The sequence below is a fragment of the Sardina pilchardus genome, chromosome 10 (assembly GCF_963854185.1).
Source record: "Sardina pilchardus chromosome 10, fSarPil1.1, whole genome shotgun sequence".
Taxonomy (NCBI): Eukaryota; Metazoa; Chordata; class Actinopteri; order Clupeiformes; family Clupeidae; genus Sardina; species Sardina pilchardus.
In genome coordinates this window covers 12,369,364-12,385,734 of record NC_085003.1, presented here as the reverse complement: position 1 = coordinate 12,385,734, position 16,371 = coordinate 12,369,364, and positions in this window count along the sequence as shown.

Genomic DNA, 16,371 nt, shown 5'->3' with positions numbered 1-16,371 from the left:
AATTACATAAAACCATCTCATAGCAAAAGTAAATCAATCAATCAGTCAGTCAGTCAGTCAGTCAGTCAGTCAGTCAGTCAGTCAGTCAGTTAATAAACCCACCAATCAACACTAGGTTCTCTCTCTAGTGTTTGCTAAGCCTGGATGAACACTGGACACAGCACACTTTCTGGAGCTGGTTAAGGCCTCAATGACATTGTTGTCTGATTTGTCCACATTAACTTATACACAAGATTTATGAGGATTACCTCATACGAATGCATGCCAGAGAACACAAACAGATGACAGACTGGCACAACACTGTCTAGGTACCTGAGGCAGCAGCAACGCATAATACAATATGAGCCTCCTTTTCCTGTAACTACACCAAAGACGAGCCCTACACAGAACACTACAGTGGGTGTGCAGAAGGCATCTCACACTGACAGATAATAATGAACTTGCAAAGAAGCATATTGGCCTGAGCATACAACTTACAACACTAATAGTATATATCTCTGTCATCACTCAAATCATCAGTAAGAATATGACCAAGATACTTTACTGCCTTACATGTGAGGATATTACATAGATAACACCCAGGGGAAATTAGTTTCTTATCCTTTTTGGTTCTGACTATCATGACATGACCCTTTTTAGCATTAAACTAAATGGCATAATCCATGCCGTATTGTGAACAGACTTTCAATAATTGTAGGAGACTAGCGCTACATGGGCTATGGATGACCAGATCATCTGCATACATGAGATGATTAATGACAGAGGTCAGAGATAGGGAGATAAAGCACTCCTAAATATACAGAAACTTGCATGGATTCAGAGGGTGTTAAAGGAACACTTCACTGTTTTTTCATATTAAACTACGTTATTCCCTTAACTAAGACGAGTTGATACATACCTCTCACGTTTCAATGCATGCACTCACTGGCTCTGGCGCGTGGCGCAACTTTGATAGCACTTAGCTAGCCCAATGCTGCAATGCATTCATTAGGATCCAAACAGAGATGAAGTTAGAAGGGACCAAACACCTCCATGTTTTCCCTATTAAAATACAGTTACACGAGTAGTCACACGACCAAGTATGGTGAGACAAAATAAAACGTGGTGCATTTCTAAGCCGGTAAAAGGGATAACTATATTGTGTGGCGGAATAACATTGGGAGCACTTGGGAGACTCTGCGCAGAAATATCCTCACTCCAAAGTGAAACTGAAAGTGCAAGAGTGAGGATATTACTGCGCCACACAATATAGTTATCCCTCTTACCTGCTTAGAAATGCACCACCTTTTATTTTGTCTCACCATACTTGGTCGTGTGACTACTCGTGTACTGTAACTGAATTTTAATAGGGAAAACATGGAGGTGTTTGGTCGCTTCTAACTTCATCTCTCTTTGGATCCTAATGAACACAGTGGGCTAGCTAAGTGCTATCAAAGTTGTGCCGCGTGCCAGAGCAATGAATGTTTATCCAATCGCATGTCTTGCCCTGTTAAGGCCTACATCAGGCCTTCACAAAGAGTCATTGCGTTTTCAGTACCTAAGCAACCATTGGAATACACACACACACACACACACACACACACACGCACACACACACACACACACACACACACACACACACACACACACACACACACACACACACACACACACACACACACACACACACACACACACACACACACACACACACACACACACACTGTTGTTTTGTTCTGTGTCCTGTGTGTTGTGTTGATTTCAGACGGTTCAGATGGGCAAATGACTCCTAACTGACTGCAGAGTGTGTTTGGGGCTGGGTGATCTCAGGCAGGGGGGAAGCTGCACTTTCAGGCTTTTGGGTTCGCCGCTGCCATGCTATGGTCTGCCATTGAGTGCAAGCCATGTGATCCAGCAATATCGTCACCGTCACACTGCTCTCAGAGGTAGGGTCTGAGAAGGGCCAGGGTCTGTGTGTGTGTGTGTGTGTGTTTATGTGTATGTGGGGTGGGATTGCCAGGGCCTGTGTGTTTATGCGTACTATATGTGTGTGGGATTGTCAGAGCCTGCTTTCAAGGCCTTTTTTTGGGACTTGCATTTGGATATCGTTTTGTAGCCTTATTTCTTATTTGATCTATTACCAGTATTCCTTTTTTAAAAAATAAATAGATGTACCCCTCATGGTTATTTTCCGTTTATCTCCAATACTTTTGTTCACGTCCCACACACCCCTTGACTAACACACACACACACACACACACACACACACACCGACATAAATGTCACCTCAGTCCTGTTTTCTTCCTTTTGTTAATTAGGAGGCTAACTAAGTTATACCCAAATGGACTGATTCACAAAAATCACTGGAAGAAGGTCAGAGCTACACATGTTGTATGCACATAATGTGTGTTGTTGCAATGTTCGTCATGTCAGCGTTCCAGAATCCCTGGAATGCATTAGCCTATCTCCATGGAGACAGACATTCACTATGCATTCACTGATAGATGTGCAGTTCCTAGCTCTCTGACATATGCCCTCCAGCTGTGTCTGTTTGTACGTGCCTCCACTCACATCTGTTTATCAACAATAAAGTTACTTATGCAAAGCAACATATACTCTGCCTAATAGCACTCCAGCATGTCTAGTCCTTTTACAGCGTTTTATCAAGTGGGAACCCCTATTTACCTGCATCGTTGCATTGCATTATTCACATGACATCTCTTCAAGGCTAAAGGTTGTATATGACGCACAGTCATGGTCCATGTTGCTATATGCAGATAAAATGATTTCCGAGAGTGGATGTGCCAGAGGACAATGTGCAAATAATGCTTGGCATTATTAACGTCCAGGGACCTTCTAGTCCTTCAGTGTGTCCAAGAATATTCTTCCTTAATTTTAGAACCTGTGGATGTCACCACACACAGATTATTAGATTTAAATGTTTTAAAGTAAATTAAGATATAGTTAATATAGTGAGTGCATGTGTGAACCCTATATGCTGCATTTCCTTTCAACTATGCATGCAATCCTCATTTCATTAACCGATTGGCTTTCCTTTTGTCTGCATCACTAAATTATGTAAACAGCAAGAAGAAAATGACTTTAGACTAAAGTTTAGAGACAGTTCAGAGAGTTAGTAATCAGTTTGCATGTTTCGCCTACTGTACCTTCGTAGTCCATATCTGATACAGACGTGCAGCATCACAAGCCTGCCTCTGCTCAGCTCACTCAATACTGCATGAATTCCCCCACTGCCTTGCCTGCTTAGTAACCCACTTACTGTAGGCGAAAGACATGGGCCAATTAGACAAATGTTAAAATAAACTGGAGGCAATGTTGTCCTCTAAGACCACAACAAAGGGTTCTCCTGTCAAATGAATTGTTCACTGTGCTTTGAATATTTCAAATTGCATAACGTCTGGCCAGAGGTACCTTATTTTACCAATCATCACTTTTGTTTTCAGAAATGAGGGTGTTCAGATAGAGAGACTGCAAAAGCAAGCCACCTCTAATTGTTTTTGTTTTATCATTAGATACAAGTTGCATGCAAGTTCATGAGCAATTCACTAGCCCTCAAGAAAGGAGGATTTACTGAGAGTACAGATGTTGAGAAGGATCACAGAGGATATCTCTGAGCACATGCACTGGTCACAAATGAACTGAAAGCTACAGTATATCAAATATCTCTCTGGCTGATTACTTTTTTTTATTGCAGTACTGTATGTCTAAAGACAAGTAATGATATATACCAGTTACAGGAACACTCCAAGTTAAAGTCCAATCAATGTGGACACCAAGTACACCATCGGTAGGAAACACTGAGGATTAAGGTCGAACAAAGAGGGACGATATAGCCATACATCAATAATAACTATTGGACTGTAAGGCAAAGAGGAAATAGATCATTGAACTAAACGTGAACTAAACAGGGTGCCTAAATTTAAAGTATTGTTCTATATGGTACTTATATCATATTGTTGCTTCATCACTGACTACCGTGGGAGTAAAATACCAAAAACGATCGAAATTGAATTCATCCGTTATGTGCGTATCAGACATCGGATTGTCCCTCCAATCATCACTCGGACCTCCTGCTATTTTCTCTGTCACTTTGCTCTGTGTTCTCATGACAGGAAATCCTGTTATAAGGCTGAGAATAATCCATTCTCCCGCAGGCAGTGTTTATAAGACCACCAGCCTAACTGGAACACCCAGGCTACCTAACTGGGTGCTGGCAAAAACACTTCTCCAAATTCATGCAGGTGGCCACAAAAGGCTCTTGTGTAACCAGCTCCTGTCACTTTTCTGTCACACTCGTTTGTGTGGAACACTTTGATCATTGAAGTTAATTGTCTTATTAAAGGGTTCCCAATTGGGCGCTTCTTTGCTTTTCCAGAAATCTGAGGAAATGATTCTTCCTGAAATAGGGTTCAGTAAACCCAAGTGTCAATCACACGGATTTGTTGAGCTTGTTTGATTACAGTCTCTGCAAATGTTTAGCAAAAATCACAAGTGAAATTAATGAGGCTCATCATAACTATCATACCATAACATAATCTTTTTTTTAATTCCTTTAAATTTAACTAGCTATTGCAAGAGAGAATGTTGTCCTCTTATGATTCACTTCACCATCATCTGCATAAAAATGTAAATGCACAACAGCAGCAATCTGTCCAGCTGAGATAATTGGTTTGCAGATGTCCAGAGATTGTTTTTTACTTTTACTTTTTTACTCATTTCTTGTGTTTCCTCCTCTTTTTTAAGTAGAGGCAATTACTGCATATGAGAATAATTGCCTCTACTTCATTTTAATCTATAATTATGTACCTGTACATCAGCAAATCAAAACATACAGTATCAACTCTCAAAAGAAGATGCGGCCCATTGGATTTTAACTTGCGGCCCGCCTGTACAAACTGCTTTCAAATCTGGCTGTCATGAAAAAAAAAAAAAACGAAAAGCTGCAAAAGTAAACAATGTTGCGCTGGCTCATCACACTATCGTGCGCCTGTCACACTGGGCTGACAAATATAGGGTGTGTTTGTAAATCCAATCTGACTCTGGAAATAGAGTAAGACACGGTTTAAAAGTTTTAGTGTGCTTGGAGCACTCTATAGCCTAATTATGAATGCATGTCTCTTCTAGCCACAATAGAGACATTTTAGCAACGCCGTATTTTGGATGGCCCGCGAAGACTCAGTGTCCTGTCTGACCCACTTGGTAATTAAGTTGTCTAGCCCTAAGTTAGATTCATGTTGTCATTTATGTTTGGGTCTACAATCGCTGATGCAACCTAGGTGGTTTGCTGGTTGACCAGGGGTGCGTTTCCCGTACAACGAAGGTCAGCTTTTAACTAACATGGTACGATGCATCGTTCAACTAGGCCACATCTAAGTTACGACTGTTTCCCAAAACCATTGTATATTAGTACTTAAGTATACTTTACGTTTGGACCATGACACTTTCCAAACTCTGGAGGACCTAACTTTAAAAATATTTTTTTTGTGTGTGTTCATGAGATCAGTGTGTTCATGAGATCAGCTCAGAAAACAAATAAAGCAAATGCAAATAAGTTATTCAACAATGTAAGTTATTCAAACCATCGTTTTCGGAAACAGGTGTGTCGTACAGTACATCGTTCCAACCATGTAAGTTGCTACATAGTTGCTAACTATGGTTTTGGGAAACGCACCCCACTTGTTGACCAGCTTGTGAAAATTGGAGCAAATTTGCGACCTGTGAAAGTATTTAAGCGTTTTTGATCAAATCCAAAATGGCAGAAGGTATCATGTGATATTGATGTCAAAGGGTGCGTTGAATTTGGCATCATCCAAGGATTTTTACTGTACGGTTCCATGGGCTGGCTTAGAGACATAGTTTATGCTTATGCCTTAATACACTGAGCAAGTTTCAGCTTGATAGGTCTAAACATTGTAGAACTACTTGCATTAATGTTGTTAAAAAAATTATGAATTTTGACCTGTTGGTGGCGCTGGAAGTTTGAGGTCTGGGGCCGGTTTCACTAAGATAGACTGTGACTATAACTTAGACTAAGGGTATAGTCAGACTTAGCATAGACGTCTAAATAATAGTGTTGTACAAAGCAGTTGAGACACCGACTATCCTAAGTAGGACTAGATGCAAAGAATTGTGGGTAATCTGGGTATTTTAAGACTCTTTTCAAAACAAAAAACATGGCCGACCAAGTGGACACTAACCACGTAGCTTTTGCTCACTCAGAAAAACTGTGCATTTTGGAGGAGTTTAAACACGTATAAAGACTTTTTTTGTGTCATGCATAGTGGCTTGTGTGGTTATCATTGCTGGCTAACGTAATAGATAAATATTTTGCTCCCGTCTTGTCCTACCCATGGCATGTTCTATCCCACTTTACCTATCGAGGCAGCGTAACGTTAGCTGGCTAGGAAGCTACGTTACTTCCACCAACCTACCAGTCCGCATGCTCTTTTAATGTGTGCATAACACTTTTGAGGTCATTTACATTTTATTCGTAGGCAGGAACATACATTGTTGCCTTAATCTAGCCAGGTTAGTATAAAGCAGACGCTGTTGACTCGAAGCCCTACATTCGCTAGCCATGCTAGCCTGCTTTCAAATGGATAAGATGACGTAGGCCTAATTTAGCACCTTTTCTGTTGTTATCATGGTGATATAGCCCTTTAGACCCACGTTAGCCTGGGGGTGAGGTGTCTATATTTTTAAGTCTAAAATTAGATAGTCTTAACTTTTGTGAAACTGGCTTACTTGCATTAGACTGATCTATAAAGAAACATAAGACCTATCTAAGCCATAGACCAGTCTAAACTACCTTAGTGAAACCGGCCGCTGGAGTCTGTAAGTTGGTGAAAAGTGGTTAGTGGCCTGAGTAGAATAAGCTTTCGCTGCTAGACCCCAATTGAGTCTGCAAGATACTCTGGCAATGAATAATGATGCACGTTACTTTTACCTCAGGCATTGGGGGGAACCAATCAGTGTATCTGATATAGATACAGGCGAGCTAAACTGATGACAACAGCGCTGCAACATTCAAAGTCAGTTAACACTGATCGTAGTGTTATCCAATTGCGTGCAGTGAGCTTTTCAAATGCACGCTAGGTGCCACCCCTCGAGTTGGGCCATTACATGATTCGTGGCCAGACCCTTTAAGAGTCACTTCACCCCATAACTCCACCCACTTCACATTTCTGAAAACGGCTTTCAAAATGGACGAGACGTTTTGAAATTTGGAGAGGGAGTGCAGCACTGCTGCAACCAATCAACCATGGTGATTTCTTGTCAATCTGGGAGTGAGTGCTGCAGACATGGCTTATCACAGGTAGGCTAATCAGGGCAGCAGGTGTTGGGGCGTTTCATTCCTAATTTGTAACGACCCGGTGACGTAGTGTTGGACGAGAAGTACAGGACTTCGTCAGCATTCCAATAGCATTTTGGACCAACACTCAACCTGTAGTATGCGCTGAGAGCAATATCTCCAATACAAAATCAGACGAAATGTTACTTTTGTCGAGAAACACGATTTTTGTCAATATTAACCCTGGTAATAGTACAGTTCACCACTTATGAGTATTTTCAATCAATCAACAGCTCAAAAAACATATTTTAGGGTGCAGTGACTCTTTAATCTGATAGAGGCTAGTTCTCCCAGAGTTGAATCCTACAACAACAAAACTGAATGTGGATTATCTTCATCAACTCTAGGAATATTACACCATAAAACAATAACCAAAAACTAAACCATTAAAAACAATCTTTTAATTTAAGCAGCACAATCATAAACCCCATACAATTACTGAATGATTATGTCCAGAAATGAATTACAGTTTTTGTTTATTCTAATAAGACATCTGTACAGGTGCTCCTCCAGGTTGTGGAATTATATTTGTTCAGTTTGGTTATTTGCCTGTGGTCATTTATTTTGAAATGCACATTAATTGTCAGCATGCAATGTTTTGCCTGGATCCAGTGGTACTATTTTTTTGCTTTTGGAGATACTCTATACGCATTGTGTCAAAAGACTCTGATGCGCTTCAGGCACATTATATTATACCTTATTATATGTACATCCAATTGCTCCGTAGATATATGTGTCCTCTGACACATGATGAGTTTTTTCTTTTTAATGAAAAGTCACAGATCTGATGTGGAGCATTATGAATTATGCCCTGGGGTGCACACCAACTCCAGAGAGAACCTAACCTAATGAGCACCCATTAACACATTACAGCATATCCTCTGGCTAGTTTTCTGAGAAATGCTGTATCTTGTCATGTTGCCAGAAGAGCTATCACAGGGGAAAAAATAAACAAATAAAAAAATAAGTACATACATACTGTACATACATACATATTCTGTATGTGGTGATAGAGGTTGACTAATGCCCATACGAATGTACAATTATATGAGATTCAATGCACACAAGTCAAGTGAAGTCACTTTATTTGTATGGCGTATTTAACAAGCACATTGCGACTCAAAGCGCTCCACACAGAAGGCATTGACACATAAGACAAAAGATGACGGCTAGAGCGTCGTAGCCGCCAGCGTACTCATGACACCAAGACATGAACAAACACATTTACAAAATAACAAATGATAGACGAGAACCAAAGATGACAGAACGGAGCGGCATACCCGTGAACATCAAGACATACAGTACAAGACAGACAAAAAACTAATTAACAAATAATATGAATTAAAAAAGAAAATAAATCATTTTAAAAGGAAAGAAACAAATCATGTTAAATTAGTCCAATTTCTAATCGACTGAAAATGTCCAAGGGCTAGGTATCTCGTCTGGGGTCATTTCATATCTGAGAGTTGCTCAAGGATTCCTTTAAGTGTTGTTTCATAACCATCATTACATGATAAAGACTATCATTCAGAAAACTATCCTCTTGGGAGGAAATTGTTATTGCGCATGGCCCCTTGACACATATCTTCCACAGGAACACAACAGTTTATAATCTTCCCAGGAGAGAGAGTCCATCACATTGATGCACGGCGTTCCGATAGTGCAGCAAAATTGTGTATACACATTCAGGCATGTATGAAGACATGCCTGAACTAATTTCCCTGACAAGAATGACATGGACACTGTGGACAAAAGGTCATGGACAGAGAGGTCTCCATGAAACAGGCTCTTGTGTACTCATCAATGTGTAAGTAGCAATATGTATGGAGATTAGGCTGCACGCAGAAATGTACACTTTAACCCATCATCTGCGTGTCAAGCGTTGTACTGTATGTGGTGTGTGTGTGTGTGTGTGTGTGTGTGTGTGTGTGTGTGTGTGTGTGTGCGCGCGCGCACATGTGTGTGTGTGTGTGTGTGTGTGTGTTTGCGAGCGCGTATGTATATGACCGCATGGAGTATGTGTGTGCACTGCTGTAAGAGTTGATGAGAACAGCATAAGTGTCCTTGGTCCCTGCTGCATCATATCCAGGTGCGTCAGTGAGAAAGAAAAGGATTGCGCGCCAGGCTTTGTGACTCACCTGCTGTGCTTCTCCACAGGGACCTCGCCTGGGGTGTACAGTACACCAACTCCACAGAGACAGAAGCAGCTCTGGAACCTAAAGAGGACCCATTAACATATTACAGTGCATCCCCTGGCATGAGTCATGCATGCTCCTCTGAGCATCCTTCAGGATAGTAACTAAAAGACCTTACAGTATAAGCAGGATATAGGCCACTGAAGAACTGCGGTGCTTTGATGCAGGTCGGGCACTCTCGTGTTTGCCGATAGGGAAACATTAAATCTGCATTTTAGCATTTGCCTGTGCAGGCTACAGGAGAAAGATCCAAGTGAGTATGCTCATGTGTGTAGCGTCTCCCTTCCACAATGTTCAGCACCTGGTCCCTGAGCTCCCCTCCATTGTGAGTGACAGCCAGCCCATTTTGCTTTTTCTTTTCCTGTTATTAATTCATGGTCTATTCCGCTCACGATGTGCCGGAAATAGATGCTTTGAAAGGCAACACTATATTGCCACCCTCTGAAGAGGTTGCATATGACAACAACCCAAACACATCTGGCCCTTTGAAGTAAAAGATATTGATTAGAAATCCATACCACCTGTGAAGGTACTGTAGCACTGGCAGCAGAAACATCTTTCAAAACTTGTGCTTTGCCTTGCACATGAGGTCTCAGTCTAAGCCAGGACTGTCTACGCAGTTAATGTACTCACATACTGAAATACCTCAATCTAATCTTATTGAACTTCAAAAACTAAAAAAAATATTTGATCATCAAAAACTGCCTTTTGTGGTCTTGTTTTCTGCTTTGACAGTATTTCAGCACTGCTTTTTTGGGGAGGCGTTTCAACTTCCACTATTCAACTCTGTGCTCACACATCGAAATGTAGGCCTACCCATCACTGCAACACACAGTCATTCATGGCAATGACTAGAAACAACTATCTGCAACATGCTTCCATTGAATTCCTACTGTATGATAAAATAAGTAACAATAGCCTGACACCATTTGTGAGTCAGAGAGAGACGAAAAGGAAATAGTGAATAGTGGTGAGTAGTAATGACTTACAGTAATTGTCATTTCACACTTGTCCACTCCGCTCTACCCTTCTTAGCATACTAAAACTAGAAAAGCACTCAGAAAGCACAAACTTCCGCCAAGCGAACACATAACCTCCTGCATCCAGACGGCGATACGGATCACTCCCAACATTTAATTGTTTTTTTCCTTGAGTCATTTCAGACCTTCCCTGTAAATTTAATCAAAATCCATTCATAACGTTTTGAGTTATCTTGCGCACTAACAGACAGACAAACAAACCAACAAACCCAGATGAAAACAACCTCCTTGGCGGAGGTAATAAGAATATTACTCATCTATTAGTATAGAGATTGAGAACATGACATAAAACACAACGCATTTTGGGAATCGGCGGCCCAAAAAATAAGTAGTTTTACTGACGTGCGGGAACAACGCAGTACAGTTGTCGAAATGCCGTTTACCTGCTGTGTTATAAAATTCAATAGAGTAACATGTAGCTTATCTATTATCATTTTTTCAGCGTGGAAAAATAATAGTACACACCATGTATCAGAGGTGACAAAAAGGCGAGGAATTGCATGGATAGCAGCAGTAAGGAAGCGCAAGATTATGTTCTGTTTTTCACACTATTTTTTCACTCTTAGTTTTCATTATTATCATGCCAGATCATAGACCCAGAACTCTAGTTTACATGGGCTGGCATCGGGCTAGCCAAACATACCCATAATTCTTTGTGTTTTGATGATGTTGGTCACATGTCTTAGCGATCTCTATAGGCTACTAAAACCAGAGCACAGAGCAGTAAATATTGATTTTCGTTTCAGCACTAAGAAGCCAAAATAAACTGTCAATGATGTCCAAAACACAGCTTGACCATTGGCGCATGATGTATGCAGTATGGTAGATGGAACTAGCCTGGGTGTTCCCATTCTGCCTTGCGCTGTGATTGATTCACGCTGCTAAGGCAGTCTGGAAACTACCACCCTAATTTTTGCCTGAGATAGGGGACCAATCACAGAACAGGGGGGAAAGCAAGACGATGATGAGCTATGCACAGACGCATTTGATAGACATCTGTGGCGCCAAATGAATGGATCTGGACATTTTTTCAAATACGAGAAAATGAACGTCTGGTTGCCAGACTACGTCTCATTTGAGAAGTGGTAGGTGCTAGCCAGGCTAAGATGGAACACAATCTATCTATAAATTACAGGAATGTCTGTCAGTCTGTTTGTCTGTGTGTCTGTTATTCACATACTGTATCTCTTGGACCGTTCCTCCAATTGATTTCAAAGGTGGCAGCTGTCTTATCAGGCATTCCGGTGAGCATGTAATTGGGCTATGCGTTTTCTACAGGAATGGCATGTTTGATCGGGCACTAGTGTAACCAATGGCAACAAAACTGCTCGTCCACCTTTGGGAATACTATGAAGCCAGCTAAGTGGTATGCTGAGACTTAAGCAAGATGTGTTCAAAGTGGACAAAAGAAGGTGAACATTCTTGCAGACTTTTTTCTCTGATCTTTTGATCTACCTGGCCTCAGGCTCCACATAATGTTTCAACATCTCATTTCGTAGTATACCCCTCTGGCTACCTCCCTAGAGTGCTGATATTTGTTTCGTTCCTATGGCTTCCAGAAGCTACCTTCAACCTTACTAGTGGAATGCAGTCGAGTCGAGTTAACCTGTTTGATCTGGCTGCTTGTGTCAGAGAAGGCAGCATTTCATAACTCAAAAGAAAACTGGTGTGCAAAGGTTTGCAAATATCATATTGACCCCCACATTGAGACTGTCCAAGAAAAAGAAAAAAATGTACAGTCCCTACATGGGAGTGAACAAGAGATATTACTTTTTTTCAACTCAGAAGGGAATGCTTTCATTTTATATAGCTTCAGTGTAAATACCTCTATTCCAATCTGATAGGGGAGTTGAAATTGTCCCCATATAAAGTATACATGTATATGAGTTGTTCCCAAGAGAGACTTGGCTTGACTTGTCTTCATCTTCATGTCAACGCTGGTCAAGAATGAACTCACATTATAAACATTGTTCATATAATGGCCGAGCATTTGCCAGTTTTCTGCAACACCATTTTTGCTTGAGATTGATTGATCATGTGTGGACAGTTAGAATGTGATACTGAGACCTCACCCTGATATTGCACTTTGTCATTTTGGCTTCACGGCTTGAGAAAATCTTGACTCAGAAAGAAATGTTAGTCTAAAGCACGGGCTGAGAAGTTTGTGATCCCTGCTGTTGGGTTTTCACAGAAGCACACCTGAACTCATAGAGGCATGAAAGAGTTAAGTATTCAGAGACAAGGATGAAGTAGTGTAATGAATCTGAGGACTGGGAACATTAATTCAATAGACTGCTCACCTAGCAGTGCTGCTTTTATAGTAGTTTTATAGGAGTGGTAACACTTTATTTTAAAACACACGTATTCACCATTAATTAGCTGCTTACTAACATGTACATTAGTCGCATAGCCATTTGGTAGTCATTGTAAGTCACTAATTAATACCTTATTCTGCAAGACCTTATTCTACCCTTACTAGACCCTTAATTAAGAATTTCCCCTATGTAAGCTCCTAATTACCCCTTATTCATAGTTATTAAGTAAGTTGTTGCATATGAATTATGACCTAAAAATGCATGACTCAGTATGGGGCTTGTAAGATGGTAGTACCAAGGTAACACTTTATAATAACTACACACAATTCATCACATTTGTTACCTATTAGTTAATGGTTTGTTCATCATTAGTATTTTATTGTTCATGCATAATTCATCATCAGCAAAGCACTAATAGTTAACAAATGCTTAATACATGTAGATGATGAATTGTGTGTGTTATAAAGTGTTACTTTTATTTGCCACTTATTAACCACCATGTAATGTGTGTCATGCTAAAGGAGAAATCCGGTGTGATTCAATCCCTAGCTCTGCTGTATGAGGTCAAAAAATAGTTTTGAGTTTGAGACTTTTGATTACGCAGGAGCCAAGAAAGTAAGACAGGGCAAAACCCAGAACGATCTGATCAAGGTCACTGCCAAACTTTTCTCAATTGATTCTATAATGTTTTTTGGCGTAGAATCCATTTCTGCTTGGGACATTTTTATATTGCGCATATAGTTAATGAGATCATTTGCATATTTGAATACATGAGCGTATATAAATGCATACTAAAGAAACGTATTGATAATATGGCTGTAAGTAGATAAGTAAATGGCGTTAGGCCCAAATAATATTAAAATTATATCAATTATAACAATATTGCTGTTACATTATGCAAACAATATTGCTGTTACATTATGCAAATTGGGGCATTTTCTACATTTTTGTTCATGTGCAACTTCACCTTTACAAGAACATCATGATGACGCAATTATGGATGTTTTTACTGAATTAGTGTTAATACACAATTTTGTGAGAGCTCATTTGCATACAGGTATCATTTTATTAACTAATTTGCATAAAATAATGGGTCTGTGGAGTAATATTCTTCTTGTGTTCATGCTGTGTTGTAACTGTGTTTTGCCCTAATAGTAAAATAAAAAAAAGTTATTAAAAAATATTCTAATCAACATTAGTTTCTGCACAAAATGTTCCTTTCAACCAATATTGCCATCATAGATCCACGATTCATTCTACAGAAGACAGCAGGTGCTTGCTTTGATCAAAAGTCATAGGTGAGAGTTTACTCAGACTTGTGAGCACAACCACTCAAAGTGTTCATGCTCATTCAACATGCAGGTTAATGTTCAGGATGCATTTAAAGAAGACACTGCTGTCACATGTGTGGATACACCTGAAGAAGTATATGAAAATGACAAACAAGGTGAAAAAGAAGAGACCTGGGACAGCTGTGTCTTCTTTCACACCACACTCTTTTTGCTTCCTCTCTAAATGTGTCCTGAGCATTAACCTGCATGTTGAATGAGCATGAACACTGTGTGGTCGTGCTCACAAGTCTGTCTTTCACATTCAGCAAATTCTTCATATGTCTCATCACCAGCATGTACTTGCACTTGGAGATATAGCATTTCAATGATAATATTGGATTTGTTTTACTTCTTTGTATCATAGTAAAAATGGTAGGGATATTCTTTAGACGAGTTCTCTCACTCACTAGTGCTGAACACTTCTGTTCTCATAGGGCAAACTCGTAAGGCTGTTTTAAAAAAAAAAAAAAAAAATATCACAAAACATGTTCAGTGCTTTGTCACCTTGTTGCAAACACATAACAGCAAGCAAGCAAGCATACAGAACCGGTAGACTTGTATCAGTCACAAAATTCTCAACCAACCATGAAGGTACAGTAAAATGCATCTCTATGAAAAATGCATACATGCTAAATGAGCATCCATCATGCAGAAGATTTCACATTTGAAAACGAAAAGGATCTCGAAATCATAGCATTATGCAACAGCCAACAGCCATCTCAACACACACACACACACACACACACACACACACACACACACACACACACACACACACACACACACACACACACACACACACACACCACATACCATACAGTACAACGCTTGACACACAGATGATGGGTTAAAGTGTACATTTCTGCGTGCAGCCTAATCTCCATATATATTGCTACTTACACACTGATGAGTGCACACTGAGGAGCCTGTTGGAGACCCTGGTTGAGTCAGTTGTCTCATAGCTCGGATGATGCCATTCCACACCACTGGAGATTCCCTCCTGGAGGCCAGGCCAGCACACTGGCACTTTCTCCTGGAACATGGCGCAAGCTGGCCTGGAAGATTTGAATCATTTATTACGCACAAGCCACAGTGTTGGATTGTCTTATACCCACAGTTACACACGCTGGATGTTAAGATCAATCATGAGTAATGTGTGTGTGTGCGTGTGTGTGTGTGTGTGTGTGTGTGTGTGCGCGCGTCTTTGTGTGTGTGTGTGTGTGTGTGTGTGTGTGCGTGTGTGATATCTCCTGTGCTGTAATCTGTTGCTAGAATGCTTTGGTTATGGTTAATGCACCGATGTAGTCACAGACCACAGACAACATTGACATTCCATTCCACAACTGTAGGTGTCAAGAATTGATTTGAGCTGTCAACCAGATCCAGAAGCACTGTTTCTCTACATGTAAATCAATACCAAAGAAAAGGTTTAAAAACCTGTTTGTCAGTGGAGTCAAAAGTTTAACAGATTGTATTTAAACCCAAACTTCTGTGTAAGAGAACAAACAATCCATCAAAGGAGAACAACATACTGTATTACCCTAAAACGAGAACATTAAGGCTTGATTTGTGTGTGTGTTTGTGTTGGGTTCCGATTATGCATGCCTTGCTGATTTGATGTTAGCCGATGAATAGAATAGAATATATACTTTTTTGATCCTGTGAGGGAAATTCAGTTCTCTGCATTTAACCTAGTGAACACACACAGCGAACACAGTGAGGTGAACCACACACTAACCCAGAGCAGTGAGCTGCCTGCCCAACCAGCGGCGCTCGGGGAGCAGTGAGGGGTTTGGTGCCTTGCTCAAGGGCACTTCAGCTGTGGACTGGTCGGGGATCAAACCGGCAACCCTCCGGTTACAAGCCCGAAGCCCTAACCAGTAGGCCATGGCTGCCCATTGATGGAGGCATCAATCAAAATTGCTATAATAATCCAAACAGCATCAAAACAATAATAATTCAATCAGTGTCTGTTGTCTCAAAATAAAGACTTTCATTTGGAGTTATCAATAGAAATGTGAATGCTTAAATACTTTTCACCAGCCAATGGATATCTGCCGCCTTGTGGAACTGAATGGAAATGCAACATTATGGGGGCAGATCCTCATAGGAATTTCCCTGTAGCAATTAGTGATATAT